Source organism: Rhodnius prolixus, unplaced genomic scaffold, assembly GCF_049639745.1.
Source record: "Rhodnius prolixus isolate KJV_2025 unplaced genomic scaffold, Rpr scaffold_31, whole genome shotgun sequence".
In the NCBI taxonomy this organism is placed as follows: Eukaryota; Metazoa; Arthropoda; class Insecta; order Hemiptera; family Reduviidae; genus Rhodnius; species Rhodnius prolixus.
In genome coordinates, this window is record NW_027411586.1 from 296,798 (window position 1) to 321,460 (window position 24,663).

Below are 24,663 nucleotides of genomic sequence, written 5' to 3' on the forward strand. Positions count from 1 at the left end.
ATTTGGAAAAAGTTCAAAAAATAAAAAGTTATATCAATTTTTGTCATATTAAATTGACATGCGAATATCTCGCCTAAAAATGCGGCACAAACGATGAAACTTGGTGAATCGCCGGCACAAACGAAGGCTAAAAGAATGGTAAAAAGAAATTTTGAAAAAACTGAAAAATAAAAAGTGGCCATACCAACTTGACTTGCGAATATCTCGCGTAATAATGCGGCACAAACGATGAAATTTGGCGAATCAGCGGCACAAACGAGGCCAAAGAGATTGGCAAAAAGGAATTTAGAAAAAGTTCAAAAAATAAAAAGTTATATTAATTTTTGTCATATTAAATTGACATGCGAATATCTCGCCTAAAAATGCGGCACAAACGATGAAACTTGGTGAATCGAAGGCACAAACGAAGCCTAAAAGAATGGTAAAAAGAAATTTTGAAAAAACTCAAAAATAAAAAGTGGCCATACCAACTTGACTTGCGAATATCTCGCGTAATAATGCGGCACAAACGATGAAATTTGGCGAATCGCTAGCAGAAACGAGGCCAAAGAGATTGGCAAAAAGTAATTTTGAAAAAATTCAAAATATGAAAAGTTATATCAATTTTTGTCATATTAAATTGACATGCGAATATCTCGCCTAAAAATGCGGCACAAACGATGAAACTTGGTGAATCGCCGGCACAAACGAAGCCTAAAAGAATGGTAAAAAGAAATTTTGAAAAAACTCAAAAATAAAAAGTGGCCATACCAACTTGACATGCGAATATCTCGCGTAATAATGCGGCACAAACGATGAAATTTGGCGAATCGCTAGCAGAAACGAGGCCAAAGAGATTGGCAAAAAGTAATTTTGAAAAAATTCAAAATATGAAAAGTTATATCAATTTTTCTCATATTTACTTGACACGCTAATATCTCGCTTGGTATGGCGATAAAAACGTAAAAAACTTTTTATGTTACTAAAATAGTTATTTGTAAAGTTGTAGGTAAAAGAAAAATACTATTATTTGCTGTAATAGATATGTATTTATAGATAAATTATCAACCCATCAACCGCTGGTGTATGCTGGCAGTTAGTTACTTTAGTTGACGTAGAGATGCGCTGCTGGCGTCAGTATGTTAGTAACAGTTTTTCTTTAATAACTTCTTTAATATTGCGGCACAAACGATGAAACTTGGTGAATCGCCGGCACAAACAAAGCCTAAAAGTATGGTAAAAAGAAATTTTGAAAAAACTCAAAAATAAAAAGTGGCCATACCAACTTGACATGCGAATATCTCGCGTAATAATGCGGCACAAACGATGAAATTTGGCTAATCAGCGGCACAAACGAGGCCAAAGAGATTGGCAAAAAGAAATTTTGAAAAAGTTTAAAAAATAAAAAGTTATATTAATTTTTGTCATATTAAATTGACATGCGAATATCTCGCCTAAAAATGCGGCACAAACGATGAAACTTGGTGAATCGCCGGCACAAAAGAAGCCTAAAAGAATGGTAAAAAGAAATTTTGAAAAAACTCAAAAATAAAAAGTGGCCATACCAACTTGACATGCGAATATCTCGCGTAATAATGCGGCACAAACGATGAAATTTGGCGAATCAGCGGCACAAACGAGGCCAAAGAGATTGGCAAAAAGTAATTTAGAAAAAGTTCAAAAAATAAAAAGTTATATCAATTTTTGTCATAATTATATGACATGCAAATATCTCGCCTATAAATGCGGCACAAACGATGAAACTTGGTGAATCGCCGGCACAAACGAAGCCTAAAAGAATGGTAAAAAGAAATTTTGAAAAAACTCAAAAATAATTAGTGGCCATACCAACTTGACATGCGAATATCTCGCGTAATAATGCGGCACAAACGATGAAATTTGGCGAATCAGCGGCAAAAACGAGGCCAAAGAGATTGGCAAAAAGAAATTTTGAAAAAGTTCAAAAAATAAAAAGTTATATCAATTTTTGTCATAAATATATGACATGCGAATATCTCGCCTAAAAATGCGGCACAAACGATAAAACTTGGTGAATCGCCGGCACAAACAAAGCCTAAAACAATGGTAAAAAGAAATTTTGATAAAACTCAAAAATAAAAAGTGGCCATACCAACTTGACATGCGAATATCTCGCGTAATAATGCGGCACAAACGATGAAATTTGGCGAATCAGCGGCACAAACGAGGCCAAAGAGATTGGCAAAAAGTAATTTAGAAAAAGTTCAAAAAATAAAAAGTTATATCAATTTTTGTCATAATTATATGACATGCGAATATCTCGCCTAAAAATGCGGCACAAACGATGAAACTTAGTGAATCGCCGGCACAAACGAAGCCTAAAAGAATGGTAAAAAGAAATTATGAAAAAACTCAAAAATAAAAAGTGGCCATACCAACTTGACATGCGAATATCTCGCGTAATAATGCGGCACAAACGATGAAATTTGGCTAATCAGGAGCACAAAAGAGGCCAAAGAGATTGGCAAAAAGAAATTTTGAAAAATCTTAAAGGCAAGCGAAATCGTACGTCCAACTTCCGTCAAGTTGGTATGGCCACTTTAAATCCTTAATAACTTTTTCAATTTGTGAGCTAAATGGCTGAAATTTGGCGAATGAGCGGCACAAACGAATAGTAAAAAGATATTTTCAAAAACCTCAAAAAATAAAAAGTGGCCATTCCAACTTGACATGCGAATATCTCGCGTAATAATGCGGCACAAACGATGAAATTTGGCGAATCAGCGGCACAAACGAGGCCAATGAGATTGGCAAAAAGAAATTTTGAAAAAGTTCAAAAAATAAAATGTTGTATCAATTTTTGTCATTATTAATTGACATGCGAATATCTCGCCTAAAAATGCGGCACAAACGATGAAACTTGGTGAATCTCCGGCACAAACGAAGCCTAAAAGAATGGTAAAAAGAAATTTTGAAAAAACTCAAAAATAAAAAGTGGCTATACCAACTTGACATGCGAATATCTCGCGTAATAATGCGGCACAAACGATGAAATTTGGCTAATCAGCGGCACAAACGGGGCCAAAGAGATTGGCAAAAAGAAATTTTGGAAAATCTTAAAGGCAAGCGAAATCGTACGTCCAACTTCCGTCAAGTTGGTATGGCCACATTAAATCCTTAATAACTTTTTCAGTTTTTGTGCTAAATGGCTGAAATTTGGCGAATGAGCGGCACAAACGCGGCACAAACGAATAGTAAAAAGAAATTTTCAAAAAACTCAAAAAATAAAAAGTGGCCATTCCAAATTGACATGCGAATATCTCGCCTAAAAATGCGGCACAAACGATGAAACTTGGTGAATCGCCGGCACAAACGAAGCCTAAAAGAATGGCAAAAGGAAATTTGGAAAAAGTTCAAAAAATAAAAAGTTATATCAATTTTTGTCATATTAAATTGACATGCGAATATCTCGCCTAAAAATGCGGCACAAACGATGAAACTTGGTGAATCGCCGGCACAAACGAAGGCTAAAAGAATGGTAAAAAGAAATTTTGAAAAAACTGAAAAATAAAAAGTGGCCATACCAACTTGACTTGCGAATATCTCGCGTAATAATGCGGCACAAACGATGAAATTTGGCGAATCAGCGGCACAAACGAGGCCAAAGAGATTGGCAAAAAGGAATTTAGAAAAAGTTCAAAAAATAAAAAGTTATATTAATTTTTGTCATATTAAATTGACATGCGAATATCTCGCCTAAAAATGCGGCACAAACGATGAAACTTGGTGAATCGCCGGCACAAACGAAGCCTAAAAGAATGGTAAAAAGAAATTTTGAAAAAACTCAAAAATAAAAAGTGGCCATACCAACTTGACTTGCGAATATCTCGCGTAATAATGCGGCACAAACGATGAAATTTGGCGAATCGCTAGCAGAAACGAGGCCAAAGAGATTGGCAAAAAGTAATTTTGAAAAAATTCAAAATATGAAAAGTTATATCAATTTTTGTCATATTAAATTGACATGCGAATATCTCGCCTAAAAATGCGGCACAAACGATGAAACTTGGTGAATCGCCGGCACAAACGAAGCCTAAAAGAATGGTAAAAAGAAATTTTGAAAAAACTCAAAAATAAAAAGTGGCCATACCAACTTGACATGCGAATATCTCGCGTAATAATGCGGCACAAACGATGAAATTTGGCGAATCGCTAGCAGAAACGAGGCCAAAGAGATTGGCAAAAAGTAATTTTGAAAAAATTCAAAATATGAAAAGTTATATCAATTTTTCTCATATTTACTTGACACGCTAATATCTCGCTTGGTATGGCGATAAAAACGTAAAAAACTTTTTATGTTACTAAAATAGTTATTTGTAAAGTTGTAGGTAAAAGAAAAATACTATTATTTGCTGTAATAGATATGTATTTATAGATAAATTATCAACCCATCAACCGCTGGTGTATGCTGGCAGTTAGTTACTTTAGTTGACGTAGAGATGCGCTGCTGGCGTCAGTATGTTAGTAACAGTTTTTCTTTAATAACTTCTTTAATATTGCGGCACAAACGATGAAACTTGGTGAATCGCCGGCACAAACAAAGCCTAAAAGTATGGTAAAAAGAAATTTTGAAAAAACTCAAAAATAAAAAGTGGCCATACCAACTTGACATGCGAATATCTCGCGTAATAATGCGGCACAAACGATGAAATTTGGCTAATCAGCTGCACAAACGAGGCCAAAGAGATTGGCAAAAAGAAATTTTGAAAAAGTTTAAAAAATAAAAAGTTATATTAATTTTTGTCATATTAAATTGACATGCGAATATCTCGCCTAAAAATGCGGCACAAACGATGAAACTTGGTGAATCGCCGGCACAAAAGAAGCCTAAAAGAATGGTAAAAAGAAATTTTGAAAAAACTCAAAAATAAAAAGTGGCCATACCAACTTGACATGCGAATATCTCGCGTAATAATGCGGCACAAACGATGAAATTTGGCGAATCAGCGGCACAAACGAGGCCAAAGAGATTGGCAAAAAGTAATTTAGAAAAAGTTCAAAAAATAAAAAGTTATATCAATTTTTGTCATAATTATATGACATGCAAATATCTCGCCTATAAATGCGGCACAAACGATGAAACTTGGTGAATCGCCGGCACAAACGAAGCCTAAAAGAATGGTAAAAAGAAATTTTGAAAAAACTCAAAAATAATTAGTGGCCATACCAACTTGACATGCGAATATCTCGCGTAATAATGCGGCACAAACGATGAAATTTGGCGAATCAGCGGCAAAAACGAGGCCAAAGAGATTGGCAAAAAGAAATTTTGAAAAAGTTCAAAAAATAAAAAGTTATATCAATTTTTGTCATAAATATATGACATGCGAATATCTCGCCTAAAAATGCGGCACAAACGATAAAACTTGGTGAATCGCCGGCACAAACAAAGCCTAAAACAATGGTAAAAAGAAATTTTGATAAAACTCAAAAATAAAAAGTGGCCATACCAACTTGACATGCGAATATCTCGCGTAATAATGCGGCACAAACGATGAAATTTGGCGAATCAGCGGCACAAACGAGGCCAAAGAGATTGGCAAAAAGTAATTTAGAAAAAGTTCAAAAAATAAAAAGTTATATCAATTTTTGTCATAATTATATGACATGCGAATATCTCGCCTAAAAATGCGGCACAAACGATGAAACTTAGTGAATCGCCGGCACAAACGAAGCCTAAAAGAATGGTAAAAAGAAATTATGAAAAAACTCAAAAATAAAAAGTGGCCATACCAACTTGACATGCGAATATCTCGCGTAATAATGCGGCACAAACGATGAAATTTGGCTAATCAGGAGCACAAAAGAGGCCAAAGAGATTGGCAAAAAGAAATTTTGAAAAATCTTAAAGGCAAGCGAAATCGTACGTCCAACTTCCGTCAAGTTGGTATGGCCACTTTAAATCCTTAATAACTTTTTCAATTTGTGAGCTAAATGGCTGAAATTTGGCGAATGAGCGGCACAAACGAATAGTAAAAAGATATTTTCAAAAACCTCAAAAAATAAAAAGTGGCCATTCCAACTTGACATGCGAATATCTCGCCTAAAAATGCGGCACAAACGATGAAACTTGGTGAATCGCCGGCACAAACGAAGCCTAAAAGAATGGTAAAAAGAAATTTTGAAAAAACTCAAAAATAAAAAGTGGCCATACCAAATTGACATGCGAATATCTCGCGTAATAATGCGGCACAAACGATGAAATTTGGCGAATCGCCGGCACAAACGAAGTCTAAAAGGATGGTAAAAAGAAATTTTGAAAAAACTCAAAAATAAAAAGTGGCCATACCAACTTGACATGCGAATATCGCGCGTAATAATGCGGCACAAACGATGAAATTTGGCGAATCGCTAGCAGAAACGAGGCCAAAGAGATTGGCAAAAAGAAATTTTGAAAAAATTCAAAATATGAAAAGTTACATCAATTTTTCTCATCTTTACTGGACACGCTAATATCTCGCTTGGTATGGCGGTAAAAACGAAAAAAACTTTTTATATTACTAAAATAGTTATTTTTTAAAGTTGTAGATAAAAGAAAAATACTATTATTTGCTGTAATAGATATATATTTATAGATAAATTATCAACCCATCAACCGCTGGTTTATGCTGGCAGTTAGTTACTTTACTTGACGTTGAGATGCGCTGCTAGCGTCAGTATGTCAGTAACGGTTTTTCTTTCATAACTTCTTTAATATTGCGGCACAAACGATGAAACTTGGTGAATCGCCGGCACAAACGACGCCAAAAGGAATAGCAATTAAAAATTTTAAAAAATCTGAAAGACAAGCGAAATCGCTTCCGTCAAATTGGTATGGCCACTTTAAATCCTTAAAAACTTTTTCAATTTTTGAGCTAAATGGATGAAATTTTGGGAAAGGACGGCACAAACGAATGGTAAAAAAAAATTTTGAAAAAACTCAAAAAATAAAAAGTGGCTATTCCAAATTGACATGCGAATATCTCGCCTAAAAATGCGGCACAAACGATGAAATTTGGCGAATCAGCGGCACAAACGAGGCCATAGAGATTGGCAAAAAGAAATTTTGAAAAAGTTAAAAAATAAAAAGTTATATCAATTTTTGTTATAATTATATGACATGCGAATATCTCGCGTAATAATGCGGCACAAACGATGAAATTTAGCGAATCGCTAGCAGAAACTAGGCCAAAGAGATTGGCAAAAAGAAATTTCGAAAAAATTCAAAATATGAAGTTATATTAATTTTTCTCATATTTACTTGACACGCTAATATCTCGCTTGGTATGGCGGTAAAAACGAAAACACTTTTTATATTACTAAAATAGTTATTTGTAAAGTTGTAGGTAAAAGAAAAATGCTATTATTTGCTGTAATAGATATGTATTTATAGATAAATTATCAACCCATCAACCGCTGGTGTATGCAGACAGTTAGTTACTTTAGTTGACGCAGAGATGCGCTGCTGGCGTCAGTATGTCAGTAACAGTTTTTCTTTAATAACTTCTTTAATATTGCGGCACAAACGATGAAACTTGGTGAATCGCCGGCACAAACGAAGCCTAAAAGAATGGTAAAAAGAAATTTTGAAAAAACTCAAAAATAAAAAGTGGCCATACCAACTTGACATGCGAATATCTCGCGTAATAGATAGATAGATAGATAGATAGATAGTGTTTTATTTAAAAAAATAAAAGGAAAACTTACACTTTTTATAAACAAAAAACACTTAAGACAATGGACAATTTGTCCATCTGCCAAATATCTCGCGTAATAATGCGGCACAAACGATGAAATTTGGCTAATCAGCGGCACAAACGAGGCCAAAGAGATTGGCAAAAAGAAATTTTGAAAAATCTTAAAGGCAAGCGAAATCGCGTGTCCAACTTCCGTCAAGCTGGTATGGCCACTTTAAATCCTTAAAAACTTTTTCAATTTTTGAGCTAAATGGATGAAATTTTGGGAAAGGACGGCACAAACGCGGCACAAACGAATGGTAAAAAGAAATTTTGAAAAAACTCAAAAAATAAAAAGTGGCTATTCCAACTTGACATGCGAATATCTCGCCTAAATATGCGGCACAAACGATGAAACTTGGTGAATCGCCGGCACAAACGAAGCCTAAATGAATGGTAGAAAGAAATTTTGAAAAAACTCAAAAATAAAAAGTGGCCATACCAACTTGACATGCGAATATCTCGCGTAATAATACGGCACAAACGATGAAATTTGGCGAATCAGCTGCACAAACGAGGCCAAAGAGATTGGCAAAAAGAAATTTTGAAAAAGTTCTAAAAATAAAAAGTTATATCAATTTTTGTTATAATTATATGACATGCGAATATCTCGCCTAAAAATGCGGCACAAACGATGAAACTTGGTGAATCGCCGGCACAAACGAAGCCTAAAAGAATGGTAAAAAGAAATTTTGAAAAAACTCAAAAATAAAAACTGGCCATACCAACTTGACATGCGAATATCTCGCGTAATAATACGGCACAAACGATGAAATTTGGCGAATCAGCGGCACAAACGAGGCCAAAAAGATTGGCAAAAAGAAATTTTGAAAAATGTTCAAAAAATAAAAAGTTATATCAATTTTTGTCATAATTAATTGACATGCAAATATCTCGCGTAATAATGCGGCACAAACGATGAAATTTGGCTAATCAGCGGCACAAACGAGGCCAAAGAGATTGGCAAAAAGAAATTTTGAAAAATCTTAAAGGCAAGCGAAATCGCGTGTCCAACTTCCGTCAAGCTGGTATTGCCACTTTAAATCCTTAAAAACTTTTGCAATTTTTGAGCTAAATGGATGAAATTTTGGGAAAGGACGGCACAAACGCGGCACAAACGAATGGTAAAAAGAAATTTTGAAAAAACTCAAAAAATAAAAAGTGGCTATTCCAACTTGACATGCGAATATCTCGCCTAAATATGCGGCACAAACGATGAAACTTGGTGAATCGCCGGCACAAACGAAGCCTAAATGAATGGTAGAAAGAAATTTTGAAAAAACTCAAAAATAAAAAGTGGCCATACCAACTTGACATGCGAATATCTCGCGTAATAATACGGCACAAACGATGAAATTTGGCGAATCAGCGGCACAAACGAGGCCAAAGAGATTGGCAAAAAGAAATTTTGAAAAAGTTCTAAAAATAAAAAGTTATATCAATTTTTGTTATAATTATATGACATGCGAATATCTCGCCTAAAAATGCGGCACAAACGATGAAACTTGGTGAATCGCCAGCACAAACTAAGCCTAAAAGAATGGTATAAAGAAATTTTGAAAAAACTCAAAATATGAAAAGTTATATCAATTTTTCTCATATTTACTTGACACGCTAATATCTCGCTTGGTATGGCGGTAAAAACGAAAAAAACTTTTTATGTTACTAAAATAGTTATTTGTAAAGTTGTAGGTAAAAGAAAAATACTATTATTTGCTGTAATAGATATGTATTTATAGATAAATTATCAGCCCATCAACCGCTGGTGTATGCTGGCAGTTAGTTACTTTAGTTGACGTAGAGATGCGCTGCTGGCGTCAGTATGTTAGTAACAGTTTTTCTTTAATAGCTTCTTTATTATTGCGGCACAAACGATGAAACTTGGTGAATCGCCGGCACAAACGAAGCCTAAAAGAATGGTAAAAAGAAATTTTGAAAAAACTCAAAAATAAAAAGTGGCCATACCAACTTGACATGCGAATATCTCGCGTAATAATGCGGCACAAACGATGAAATTTGGCGAATCAGCGGCACAAACGAGGCCAAAGAGATTGGCAAAAAGTAATTTAGAAAAAGTTAAAAAATAATAAGTTATATCAATTTTTGTCATAATTATATGACATGCGAATATCTCGCCTAAAAATGCGGCACAAACAATGAAACTTAGTGAATCGCCGGCACAAACGAAGCCTAAATGAATGGTAAAAAGAAATTATGAAATAACTCAAAAATAAAAAGTGGCCATACCAACTTGATGCGAATATCTCGCGTAATAATGCGGCACAAACGATGAAATTTGCCTAATCAGCGGCACAAACGAGGCCAAAGAGATTGGCAAAAAAAAATTTTGAAAAATCTTAAAGGCAAGCGAAATCGTACGTCCAACTTCCGTCAAGTTGGTATGGCCACTTTAAATCCTTAATAACTTTTTCAATTTTTGAGCTAAATGGCTGAAATTTGGCGAATGAGCGGCACAAACGAATAGTAAAAAGAAATTTTCAAAAACCTCAAAAAATAAAAAGTGGCCATTCCAAATTGACATGCAATATCTCGCCTAAAAATGCGGCACAAACGATGAAACTTGGTGAATCGCCGGCACAAACGAAGCCTAAAAGAATGGTAAAAAGAAATTTTGAAAAAACTCAAAAATAAAAAGTGGCCATACCAAATTGACATGCGAATATCTCGCGTAATAATGCGGCACAAACGATGAAATTTGGCGAATCGCCGGCACAAACGAAGTCTAAAAGGATGGTAAAAAGAAATTTTGAAAAAACTCAAAAATAAAAAGTGGCCATACCAACTTGACATGCGAATATCGCGCGTAATAATGCGGCACAAACGATGAAATTTGGCTAATCAGCGGCACAAACGGGGCCAAAGAGATTGGCAAAAAGAAATTTTGAAAAATCTTAAAGGCAAGCGAAATCGTACGTCCAACTTCCGTCAAGTTGGTATGGCCACATTAAATCCTTAATAACTTTTTCAATTTTTGTGCTAAATGGCTGAAATTTGGCGAATGAGCGGCACAAACGCGGCACAAACGAATAGTAAAAAGAAATTTTCAAAAAACTCAAAAAATAAAAAGTGGCCATTCCAAATTGACATGCGAATATCTCGCCTAAAAATGCGGCACAAACGATGAAACTTGGTGAATCGCCGGCACAAACGAAGCCTAAAAGAATGGCAAAAGGAAATTTGGAAAAAGTTCAAAAAATAAAAAGTTATATCAATTTTTGTCATATTAAATTGACATGCGAATATCTCGCCTAAAAATGCGGCACAAACGATGAAACTTGGTGAATCGCCGGCACAAACGAAGGCTAAAAGAATGGTAAAAAGAAATTTTGAAATAACTGAAAAATAAAAAGTGGCCATACCAACTTGACTTGCGAATATCTCGCGTAATAATGCGGCACAAACGATGAAATTTGGCGAATCAGCGGCACAAACGAGGCCAAAGAGATTGGCAAAAAGGAATTTAGAAAAAGTTCAAAAAATAAAAAGTTATATCAATTTTTGTCATATTAAATTGACATGCGAATATCTCGCCTAAAAATGCGGCACAAACGATGAAACTTGGTGAATCGCCGGCACAAACGAAGCCTAAAAGAATGGTAAAAAGAAATTTTGAAAAAACACAAAAATAAAAAATGGCCATACCAACTTGACATGCGAATATCTCGCGTAATAATGCGGCACAAACGATGAAATTTGGCGAATCGCTAGCAGAAACGAGGCCAAAGAGATTGGCAAAAAGTAATTTTGAAAAAATTCAAAATATGAAAAGTTATATCAATTTTTCTCATATTTACTTGACACGCTAATATCTCGCTTGGTATGGCGATAAAAACGAAAAAAACTTTTTATGTTACTAAAATAGTTATTTGTAAAGTTGTAGGTAAAAGAAAAATACTATTATTTGCTGTAATAGATATGTATTTATAGATAAATTATCAACCCATCAACCGCTGGTGTATGCTGGCAGTTAGTTACTTTAGTTGACGTAGAGATGCGCTGCTGGCGTCAGTATGTTAGTAACAGTTTTTCTTTAATAACTTCTTTAATATTGCGGCACAAACGATGAAACTTGGTGAATCGCCGGCACAAACAAAGCCTAAAAGAATGGTAAAAAGAAATTTTGAAAAAACTCAAAAATAAAAAGTGGCCATACCAATTTGACATGCGAATATCTCGCGTAATAATGCGGCACAAACGATGAAATTTGGCTAATCAGCGGCACAAACGAGGCCAAAGAGATTGGCAAAAAGAAATTTTGAAAAAGTTTAAAAAATAAAAAGTTATATTAATTTTTGTCATATTAAATTGACATGCGAATATCTCGCCTAAAAATGCGGCACAAACGATGAAACTTGGTGAATCGCCGGCACAAAAGAAGCCTAAAAGAATGGTAAAAAGAAATTTTGAAAAAACTCAAAAATAAAAAGTGGCCATACCAACTTGACATGCGAATATCTCGCGTAATAATGCGGCACAAACGATGAAATTTGGCGAATCAGCGGCACAAACGAGGCCAAAGAGATTGGCAAAAAGTAATTTAGAAAAAGTTCAAAAAATAAAAAGTTATATCAATTTTTGTCATAATTATATGACATGCAAATATCTCGCCTAAAAATGCGGCACAAACGATGAAACTTGGTGAATCGCCGGCACAAACGAAGCCTAAAAGAATGGTAAAAAGAAATTTTGAAAAAACTCAAAAATAATTAGTGGCCATACCAACTTGACATGCGAATATCTCGCGTAATAATGCGGCACAAACGATGAAATTTGGCGAATCAGCGGCAAAAACGAGGCCAAAGAGATTGGCAAAAAGAAATTTTGAAAAAGTTCAAAAAATAAAAAGTTATATCAATTTTTGTCATAATTATATGACATGCGAATATCTCGCCTAAAAATGCGGCACAAACGATAAAACTTGGTGAATCGCCGGCACAAACAAAGCCTAAAAGAATGGTAAAAAGAAATTTTGATAAAACTCAAAAATAAAAAATGGCCATACCAACTTGACATGCGAATATCTCGCGTAATAATGCGGCACAAACGATGAAATTTGGCGAATCAGCGGCACAAACGAGGCCAAAGAGATTGGCAAAAAGTAATTTAGAAAAAGTTCAAAAAATAAAAAGTTATATCAATTTTTGTCATAATTATATGACATGCGAATATCTCGCCTAAAAATGCGGCACAAACGATGAAACTTAGTGAATCGCCGGCACAAACGAAGCCTAAAAGAATGGTAAAAAGAAATTATGAAAAAACTCAAAAATAAAAAGTGGCCATACCAACTTGACATGCGAATATCTCGCGTAATAATGCGGCACAAACGATGAAATTTGGCTAATCAGGAGCACAAAAGAGGCCAAAGAGATTGGCAAAAAGAAATTTTGAAAAATCTTAAAGGCAAGCGAAATCGTACGTCCAACTTCCGTCAAGTTGGTATGGCCACTTTAAATCCTTAATAACTTTTTCAATTTGTGAGCTAAATGGCTGAAATTTGGCGAATGAGCGGCACAAACGAATAGTAAAAAGATATTTTCAAAAACCTCAAAAAATAAAAAGTGGCCATTCCAACTTGACCTGCGAATATCTCGCCTAAAAATGCGGCACAAACGATGAAACTTGGTGAATCGCCGGCACAAACGAAGCCTAAAAGAATGGTAAAAAGAAATTTTGAAAAAACTCAAAAATAAAAAGTGGCCATACCAAATTGACATGCGAATATCTCGCGTAATAATGCGGCACAAACGATGAAATTTGGCGAATCGCCGGCACAAACGAAGTCTAAAAGGATGGTAAAAAGAAATTTTGAAAAAACTCAAAAATAAAAAGTGGCCATACCAACTTGACATGCGAATATCGCGCGTAATAATGCGGCACAAACGATGAAATTTGGCGAATCGCTAGCAGAAACGAGGCCAAAGAGATTGGCAAAAAGAAATTTAGAAAAAATTCAAAATATAAAGTTATATTAATTTTTCTCATATTTACTTGACACGCTAATATCTCGCTTGGTATGGCGGTAAAAACGAAAAAACTTTTTATATTACTAAAATAGTTATTTGTAAAGGTGTAGGTAAAAGAAAAATACTATTATTTGCTGTAATAGATATGTATTTATAGATAAATTATCAACCCATCAACCGCTGGTTTATGCTGGCAGTTAGTTACTTTACTTGACGTTGAGATGCGCTGCTGGCGTCAGTATGTCAGTAACGGTTTTTCTTTCATAACTTCTTTAATATTGCGGCACAAACGATGAAACTTGGTGAATCGCCGGCACAAACGACGCCAAAAGGAATAGCAAAAAAAAATTTTAAAAAATCTGATAGACAAGCGAAATCGCTTCCGTCAAGTTGGTATGGCCACTTTAAATCCTTAAAAACTTTTTCAATTTTTGAGCTAAATGGATGAAATTTTGGGAAAGGACGGCACAAACGAATGGTAAAAAAAAATTTTGAAAAAACTCAAAAAATAAAAAGTGGCTATTCCAAATTGACATGCGAATATCTCGCCTAAAAATGCGGCACAAACGATGAAATTTGGCGAATCAGCGGCACAAACGAGGCCAAAGAGATTGGCAAAAAGAAATTTTGAAAAAGTTCAAAAAATAAAAAGTTATATCAATTTTTATTATAATTATATGACATGCGAATATCTCGCGTAATAATGCGGCACAAACGATGAAATTTAGCGAATCGCTAGCAGAAACTAGGCCAAAGAGATTTGCAAAAAGAAATTTTGAAAAAATTCAAAATATGAAGTTATATTAATTTTTCTCATATTTACTTGACACGCTAATATCTCGCTTGGTATGGCGGTAAAAACGAAAACACTTTTTATATTACTAAAATAGTTATTTGTAAAGTTGTAGGTAAAAGAAAAATGCTATTATTTGCTGTAATAGATATGTATTTATAGATAAATTATCAACCCATCAACCGCTGGTGTATGCAGGCAGTTAGTTACTTTAGTTGACGTAGAGATGCGCTGCTGGCGTCAGTATGTCAGTAACAGTTTTTCTTTAATAACTTCTTTAATATTGCGGCACAAACGATGAAACTTGGTGAATCGCCGGCACAAACGAAGCCTAAAAGAATGGTAAAAAGAAATTTTGAAAAAACTCAAAAATAAAAAGTGGCCATACCAACTTGACATGCGAATATCTCGCGTAATAGATAGATAGATAGATAGATAGATAGTGTTTTATTTAAAAAAATAAAAGGAAAACTTACACTTTTTATAAACAAAAAACACTTAAGACAATGGACAATTTGTCCATCTGCCAAATATCTCGCGTAATAATGCGGCACAAACGATGAAATTTGGCTAATCAGCGGCACAAACGAGGCCAAAGAGATTGGCAAAAAGAAATTTTGAAAAAGTTCAAAAAATAAAAAGTTATATCAATTTTTGTAATATTAAATTGACATGCGAATAACTCGCCTAAAAATGCGGCACAAACGATGAAACTTGGTGAATCGCCGGCACAAAAGAAGCCTAAAAAAATGGTAAAAAGAAATTTTGAAAAAACTGAAAAACAAAAAGTGGCCATACCAACTTGACATGCGAATATCTCGCGTAATAATACGGCACAAACGATGAAATTTGTCGAATCCGCGGCAAAAACGAGGCCAAAGAGATTGGCAAAAAGAAATTTTGAAAAATGTTCAAAAAATAAAAAGTTATATCAATTTTTGTCATAATTAATTGACATGCAAATATCTCGCCTAAAAATGCGGCACAAACGATGAAACTTGGTGAATCGCCGGCACAAACGAAGCCTAAAAGAATGGTAAAAAGAAATTTTGAAAAAATTCAAAATATGAAAAGTTATATCAATTTTTCTCATATTTACTTGACACGCTAATATCTCGCTTGGTATGGCGGTAAAAACGAAAAAAACTTTTTATATTACTAAAATAGTTATTTGTAAAGTTGTTGGTAAAAGAAAAATACTATTATTTGCTGTAATAGATATGTATTTATAGATAAATTATCAACCCATCAACCGCTGGTGTATGCTGGCAGTTAGTTACTTTACTTGACGTAGAGATGCGCTGCTGGCGTCAGTATGTTAGTAACAGTTTTTCTTTCATAACTTCTTTAATATTGCGGCACAAACGATGAAACTTGGTGAATCGCCGGCACAAACGACGCCAAAAGGAATAGCAAAAAAAAATTTTAAAAAATCTCAAAGACAAGCGAAATCGCGTGTCCAACTTCCGTCAAGTTGGTATGGCCACTTTAAATCCTTAAAAACTTTTTCAATTTTTGAGCTAAATAGATGAAATTTTGGGAAAGGACGGCACAAACGTGGCACAAACGAATGGTAAAAAGAAATTTTGAAAAAACTCAAAAAATAAAAAGTGGCCATTCCAACTTGACATAAGAATATCTCGCCTAAAAATGCGGCACAAACGATGAAACTTGGTGAATCTCCGGCACAAACGAAGCCTAAAAGAATGGTAAAAAGAAATTTTGAAAAAACTCAAAAATAAAAAGTGGCCATACCAACTTGACATGCGAATATCTCGCGTAATAATGCGGCACAAACGATGAAATTTGGCTAATCAGCGGCACAAACGAGGCCAAAGAGATTGGCAAAAAGAAATTTTGAAAAATTTTAAAGGCAAGCGAAATCGTACGTCCAACTTCCGTCAAGTTGGTATGGCCACTTTAAATCCTTAATAACTTTTTCAATTGTTGAGCTAAATGGCTGAAATTTGGCGAATGCGCGGCACAAACGCGGCACAAACGAATAGTAAAAAGAAATTTTCAAAAAACTCAAAAAATAAAAAGTGGCCGTTCCAACTTGACATGCGAATATCTCGCCTAAAAATGCGGCACAAACGATGAAAATTGGTGAATCGCCGGCCCAAACGAAGCCTAAACGAATGGTAAAAAGAAATTTTGGAAAAACTCAAAAATAAAAAGTGGCCATACCAAATTGACATGCGAATATCTCGCCTAAAAATGCGGCACAAACGATGAAACTTGGTGAATCGCCGGCACAAACGACGCCAAAAGGAATAGCAAAAAAAAATTTTAAAAATCTCAAAGACAAGCGAAATCGCGTGTCCAAATTCCGTCAAGTTGGTATGGCCACTTTAAATCCTTAAAAACATTTTCAATTTTTGAGCTAAATGGATGAAATTTTGGGAAAGGACGGCACAAACGCGGCACAAACGAATGGTAAAATGAAATTTTCAAAAAACTCAAAAAATAAAAAGTGGCCATTCCAACTTGACATGAGAATATCTCGCCTAAAAATGCGGCACAAACGATGATACTTGGTGAATCGCCGGCACAAACGAAGCCTAAAAGAATGGTAAAAAGAAATTTTGAAAAAATTCAAAATATGAAAAGTTATATCAATTTTTCTCATATTTACATGACACGCTAATATCTCGCTTGGTATGGCGGTAAAAACGAAAAAAACTTTTTATATTACTAAAATAGTTATTTGTAAAGTTGTTGGTAAAAGAAAAATACTATTATTTGCTGTAGTAGATATGTATTTATAGATAAATTATCAACCCAACAACCGCTGGTGTATGCTGGCAGTTAGTTACTTTACTTGACGTAAGATGAGCTGCTGGCGTCAGTATGTTAGTAACAATTTTTCTTTCATAACTTCTTTAATATTGCGGCACAAACGATGAAACTTGGTGAATCGCCGGCACAAACGACGCCAAAAGGAATAGCAAAAAAAAATTTTAAAAAATCTCAAAGGCAAGCGAAATCGCGTGTCCAACTTCCGTCAAGTTGGTATGGCCACTTTAAATCCTTAAAAACTTTTTCAATTTTTGAGCTAAATGGATGAAATTTTGAGAAAGGACGGCACAAACGTGGCACAAACGAATGGTAAAAAGAAATTTTGAAAAAACTCAAAAAATAAAAAGTGGCCATTCCAACTTGACATGCGAATATCTCGCCTAAAAATGCGGCGCAAACGATGAAACTTGGTGAATCGCCGGCACAAACGAAGCCTAAAAGAATGGTAAAAAGAAATTTTGAAAAAACTCAAAAATAAAAAGTGGCCATACCAACTTGACATGCGAATATCTCGCGTAATAATACGGCACAAACGATGAAATTTGGCGAATCCGCGGCAAAAACGAGGCCAAAGAGATCGGCAAAAAGAAATTTTGAAAAATCTTAAAGGCAAGCGAAATCGTACGTCCAACTTCCGTTAAGTTGGTATGGCCACTTTAAATCCTTAATAACTTTTTCAATTTTTGAGCTAAATGGCTGAAATTTGGCGAATGAGCGGCACAAACGCGGCACAAACGAATAGTAAAAAGAAATTTTCAAAAAACTCAAAAAATAAAAAGTGGCCATTCCAACTTGACATGCGAATATCTCGCCTAAAAATGCGGCGCAAACGATGAAACTTGGTGAATCTCCGGCACAAACGAAGCCTAAAAGAATGGTAAAAAGAAATTTTGAAAAAACTCAAAAATAAAAAGTGGCCATACCAACTTGACATGCGAATATCTCGCGTAATAATGCGGCACAAACGATGAAAATTGGCTTATCAGCGGCACAAACGAGGCTAAAGAGATTGGCAAAAAGAAATTTTGAAAAAGTTCAAAAAATAAAAAGTTATATCAATTTTTGTAATATTAAATTGACATGCGAATATCTCGCCTAAAAATGCAGCACAAACGATGAAACTTGGTGAATCGCCGGCACAAACGAAGCCTAAAAGAATGGTAAAAAGAAATTTTGAAAAAACTGAAAAATAAAAAGTGGCCATACCAACTTGACATGCGAATATCTCGCGTAATAATGCGGCACAAACGATGAAATTTGGCGAATCGCTAGCAGAAGCGAGGCCAAAGAGATTGGCAAAAAGAAATTTTGAAAAAATTCAAAATATGAAGTTATATTAATTTTTCTCATATTTACTTGACACGCTAATATCTCGCTTGGTATGGCGATAAAAACGAAAAAAACTTTTTATGTTACTAAAATAGTTATTTGTAAAGTTGTAGGTAAAAGAAAAATACTATTATTTGCTGTAATAGATATGTATTTATAGATAAATTATCAACCCATCAACCGCTGGTGTATGCTGGCAGTTAGTTACTTTAGTTGACGTAGAGATGCGCTGCTGGCGTCAGTATGTTAGTAACAGTTTTTCTTTAATAACTTCTTTAATATTGCGGCACAAACGATGAAACTTGGTGAATCGCCGGCACAAACAAAGCCTAAAAGAATGGTAAAAAGAAATTTTGATAAAACTCAAAAATAAAAAGTGGCCATACCAACTTGACATGCGAATATCTCGCGTAATAATGCGGCACAAACGATGAAATTTGGCGAATCAGCGGCACAAACGAGGCCAAAGAGATTGGCAAAAAGTAATTTAGAAAAAGTTCAAAAAATAAAAAGTTATATCAATTTTTGTCATAATTATATGACATGCGAATATCTCGCCTAAAAATGCGGCACAAACGATGAAACATAGTGAATCGCCGGCACAAACGAAGCCTAAAAGAATGGTAAAAAAAAATTATGAAAAAACTCAAAAATAAAAAGTGGCCATACCAACTTGACATGCGAATATTTCGCGTAATAATGCGGCACAAACGATGAAATTTGGCTAATCAGCAGCACAAAAGAGGCCAAAGAGATTGGCAAAAAGAAATTTTGAAAAATCTTAAAGGCAAGCGAAATCGTACGTCCAACTTCCGTCAAGTTCGTATGGCCACTTTAAATCCTTAATAACTTTTTCAATTTTTGAGCTAAATGGCTGAAATTTGGCGAATGAGCGGCACAAACGAATAGTAAAAAGATATTTTCAAAAACCTCAAAAAATAAAAAGTGGCCATTCCAACTTGACATGCGAATATCTCGCCTAAAAATGCGGCACAAACGATGAAACTTGGTGAATCGCCGGCACAAACGAAGCCTAAAAGAATAGTAAAAAGAAATTTTGAAAAAACTCAAAAATAAAAAGTGGCCATACCAAATTGACATGCGAATATCTCGCGTAATAATGCGGCACAAACGATGAAATTTGGCGAATCGCCGGCACAAACGAAGTCTAAAAGGATGGTAAAAAGAAATTTTGAAAAAACGCAAAAATAAAAAGTGGCCATACCAACTTGACATGCGAATATCGCGCGTAATAATGCGGCACAAACGACGAAATTTGGCGAATCGCTAGCAGAAACGAGGCCAAAGAGATTGGCAAAAAGAAATTTTGAAAAAATTCAAAATATGAAAAGTTATATCAATTTTTCTCATCTTTACTGGGCACGCTAATATCTCGCTTGGTATGGCGGTAAAAACGAAAAAAACTTTTTATATTACTAAAATAGTTATTTTTTAAAGTTGTAGATAAAAGAAAAATACTATTATTTGCTGTAATAGATATGTATTTATAGATAAATTATCAACCCATCAACCGCTGGTGTATGCTGGCAGTTAGTTACTTTACTTGAGGTAGAGATGCGCTGCTGGCGTCAGTATGTCAGTAACAGTTTTTCTTTCATAACTTCTTTAATATTGCGGCACAAACGATGAAACTTGGTGAATCGCCGGCACAAACGACGCCAAAAGGAATAGCAAAAAAAAATTTTAAAAAATCTGAAAGACAAGCGAAATCGCTTCCGTCAAGTTGGTATGGCCACTTTAAATCCTTAAAAACTTTTTCAATTTTTGAGCTAAATGGATGAAATTTTGGGAAAGGACGGCACAAACGAATGGTAAAAAGAAATTTTGAAAAAACTCAAAAAATAAAAAGTGGCTATTCCAAATTGACATGCGAATATCTCGCCTAAAAATGCGGCACAAACGATGAAATTTGGCGAATCAGCGGCACAAACGAGGCCAAAGAGATTGGCAAAAAGAAATTTTGATAAAGTTCAAAAAATAAAAAGTTATATCAATTTTTGTTATAATTATATGACATGCGAATATCTCGCCTAAAAATGCGGCACAAACGATGAAACTTGGTGAATCGCCAGCACAAACTAAGCCTAAAAGAATGGTATAAAGAAATTTTGAAAAAACTCAAAATATGAAAAGTTATATCAATTTTTCTCATATTTACTTGACACGCTAATATCTCGCTTGGTATGGCGGTAAAAACGAAAAAAACTTTTTATGTTACTAAAATAGTTATTTGTAAAGTTGTAGGTAAAAGAAAAATACTATTATTTGCTGCAATAGATATGTATTTATAGATAAATTATCAACCCATCAACCGCTGGTGTATGCTGGCAGTTAGTTACTTTAGTTGACGTAGAGATGCGCTGCTGGCGTCAGTATGTTAGTAACAGTTTTTCTTTAATAACTTCTTTAATATTGCGGCACAAACGATGAAACTTGGTGAATCGCCGGCACAAACAAAGCCTAAAAGAATGGTAAAAAGAAATTTTGAAAAAACTCAAAAATAAAAAGTGGCCATACCAACTTGACATGCGAATATCTCGCCTAAAAATGCGGCACAAACGATGAAACTTGGTGAATCGCCGGCACAAACGAAGCCCAAAAGAATGGTAAAAACAAATTTTGAAAAAACTCAAAAATAAAAAGTGACCATACTAACTTGACATGCGAATATCTCGCGTAATAATGCGGCACAAACGATGAAATTTGGCGAATCGCTAGCAGAAACGAGGCCAAAGAGATTGGCAAAAAGAAATTTTGAAAAAATTCAAAATATGAAAAGTTATATCAATTTTTGTCATAATTATATGACATGCGAATATCTCGCCTAAAAATGCGGCACAAACAATGAAATTTAGTGAATCGCCGGCACAAACGAAGCCTAAAAGAATGGTAAAAAGAAATTATGGAAAAACTCAAAAATAAAAAGTGGCCATACCAACTTGACATGCGAATATCTCGCGTAATAATGCGGCACAAACGATGAAATTTAGCGAATCGCTAGCAGAAACTAGGCCAAAGAGATTGGCAAAAAGAAATTTTGAAAAATCTTAAAGGCAAGCGAAATCGTACGTCCAACTTCCGTCAAGTACGTATGGCCACTTTAAATCCTTAATAACTTTTTCAATTTTTGAGCTAAATGGCTGAAATTTGGCGAATGAGCGGCACAAACGAATAGTAAAAAGATATTTTCAAAAACCTCAAAAAATAAAAAGTGGCCATTCCAACTTGACATGCGAATATCTCGCCTAAAAATGCGGCACAAACGATGAAACTTGGTGAATCGCCGGCACAAACGAAGCCTAAAAGAATAGTAAAAAGAAATTTTGAAAAACTCAAAAATAAAAAGTGGCCATACCAAATTGACATGCGAATATCTCGCGTAATAATGCGGCACAAACGATGAAATTTGGCGAATCGCCGGCACAAACGAAGTCTAAAAGGATGGTAAAAAGAAATTTTGAAAAAACTCAAAAATAAAAAGTGGCCATACCAACTTGACATGCGAATATCGCGCGTAATAATGCGGCACAAACGATGAAATTTGGCGAATCGCTAGCAGAAACGAGGCCAAAGAGATTGGCAAAAGGAAATTTTGAAAAAATTCAAAATATGAAAAGTTATATCAATTTTTCTCATCTTTACTGGGCACGCTAATATCTCGCTTGGTATGGCGGTAAAAACGAAAAAAACTTTTTATATTACTAAAATAGTTATTTTTTAAAGTTGTAGATAAAAGAAAAATACTATTATTTGCTGTAATAGATATGTATTTATAGATAAATTATCAACCCATCAACCGCTGGTGTATGCTGGCAGTTAGTTACTTTACTTGAGGTAGAGATGCGCTGCTGGCGTCAGTATGTCAGTAACAGTTTTTCTTTCATAACTTCTTTAATATTGCGGCACAAACGATGAAACTTGGTGAATCGCCGGCACAAACAAAGCCTAAAAGAATGGTAAAAAGAAATTTTGAAAAAACTCAAAAATAAAAAGTGGCCATACCAACTTGACATGCGAATATCTCGCGTAATAATGCGGCACAAACGATGAAATTTGGCTAATCAGCGGCACATACGAGGCCAAAGAGATTGGCAAAAAGAAATTTTGAAAAAGTTTAAAAAATAAAAAGTTATATCAATTTTTGTCATATTAAATTGACATGCGAATATCTCGCCTAAAAATGCGGCACAAACGATGAAACTTGGTGAATCGCCGGCACAAACGAAGCCTAAAAGAATGGTAAAAACAAATTTTGAAAAAACTCAAAAATAAAAAGTGACCATACTAACTTGACATGCGAATATCTCGCGTAATAATGCGGCACAAACGATGAAATTTGGCGAATCGCTAGCAGAAACGAGGCCAAAGAGATTGGCAAAAAGAAATTTTGAAAAAATTCAAAATATGAAAAGTTATATCAATTTTTGTCATAATTATATGACATGCGAATATCTCGCCTAAAAATGCGGCACAAACAATGAAATTTAGTGAATCGCCGGCACAAACGAAGCCTAAAAGAATGGTAAAATGAAATTATGAAAAAACTCAAAAATAAAAAGTGGCCATACCAACTTGACATGCGAATATCTCGCGTAATAATGCGGCACAAACGATGAAATTTAGCGAATCGCTAGCAGAAACTAGGCCAAAGAGATTGGCAAAAAGAAATTTTGAAAAAATTCAAAATATGAAGTTATATTAATTTTTCTCATATTTACTTGACACGCTAATATCTCGCTTGGTATGGCGGTAAAAACGAAAACACTTTTTATATTACTAAAATAGTTATTTGTAAAGTTGTAGGTAAAAGAAAAATGTTATTATTTGCTGTAATAGATATGTATTTATAGATAAATTATCAACCCATCAACCGCTGGTGTATGCAGGCAGTTAGTTACTTTAGTTGACGTAGAGATGAGCTGCTGGCGTCAATATGTCAGTAATAGTTTTTCATTAATAACTTCTTTAATATTGCGGCACAAACGATGAAACTTGGTGAATCGCCGGAGCAAACAAAGCCTAAAAGAACGGTAAAAAGAAATTTTGAAAAAACTCAAAAATAAAAAGTGGCCATACCAAATTGACATGCGAATATCGCGCGTAATAATGCGGCACAAACGATGAAATTTAACGAATCAGCGGCAGAAACGACGCCAAAGAGATTGGCAAAAAGAAATTTTGAAAAAGATCAGAAAATAAAAAGTGATATCAATTTTTGTCATAATTAATTGACATGCAAATATCTCGCCTAAAAATGCGGCACAAACGATGAAACTTGGTGAATCGCCGGCACAAACGAAGCCTAAAAGAATGGTAAAAAGAAATTTTGAAAAAACTGAAAAATAAAAAGTGGCCATACCAACTTGACATGCGAATATCTCGCGTAATAATGCGGCACAAACGATGAAATTTGGCGAATCGCTAGCAGAAACGTGGCCAAAGAGATTGGCAAAAAGAAATTTCGAAAAAGTTCAAAAAATAAAAAGTTATATCAATTTTTGTCATATTAAATTGACATGCGAATATCTCGCCTAAAAATGCGGCACAAACGATGAGAATTGGCGAATCAGCGGCACAAACGAGGCCAAAGAGATTGGCAAAAAGAAATTTTGAAAAAGTTCAAAAAATAAAAAGTTATATCAATTTTTGTCAAAATTATATGACATGCGAATATGTCGCCTAAAAATGCGGCACAAACGATGAAACTTGGTGAATCGCCGGCAAAAACGAAGCCAAAAAGAATGGTAAAAAGAAATTTGAAAAAACTCAAAAATAAAAAGTGGCCATACCAACTTGACATGCGAATATCTCGCGTAATAATGCGGCACAAACGATGAAATTTGGCGAATAAGCGGCACAAACGAGGCCAAAGAGATTGCCAAAAGAAATTTTCAAAAAGTTCAAAAAATAAAAAGTTGTATCAATTTTTGTCATAATTATATGACATGCGAATATCTCGCCTAAAAATGCGGCACAAACGATGAAACTTGGTGAATCGCCG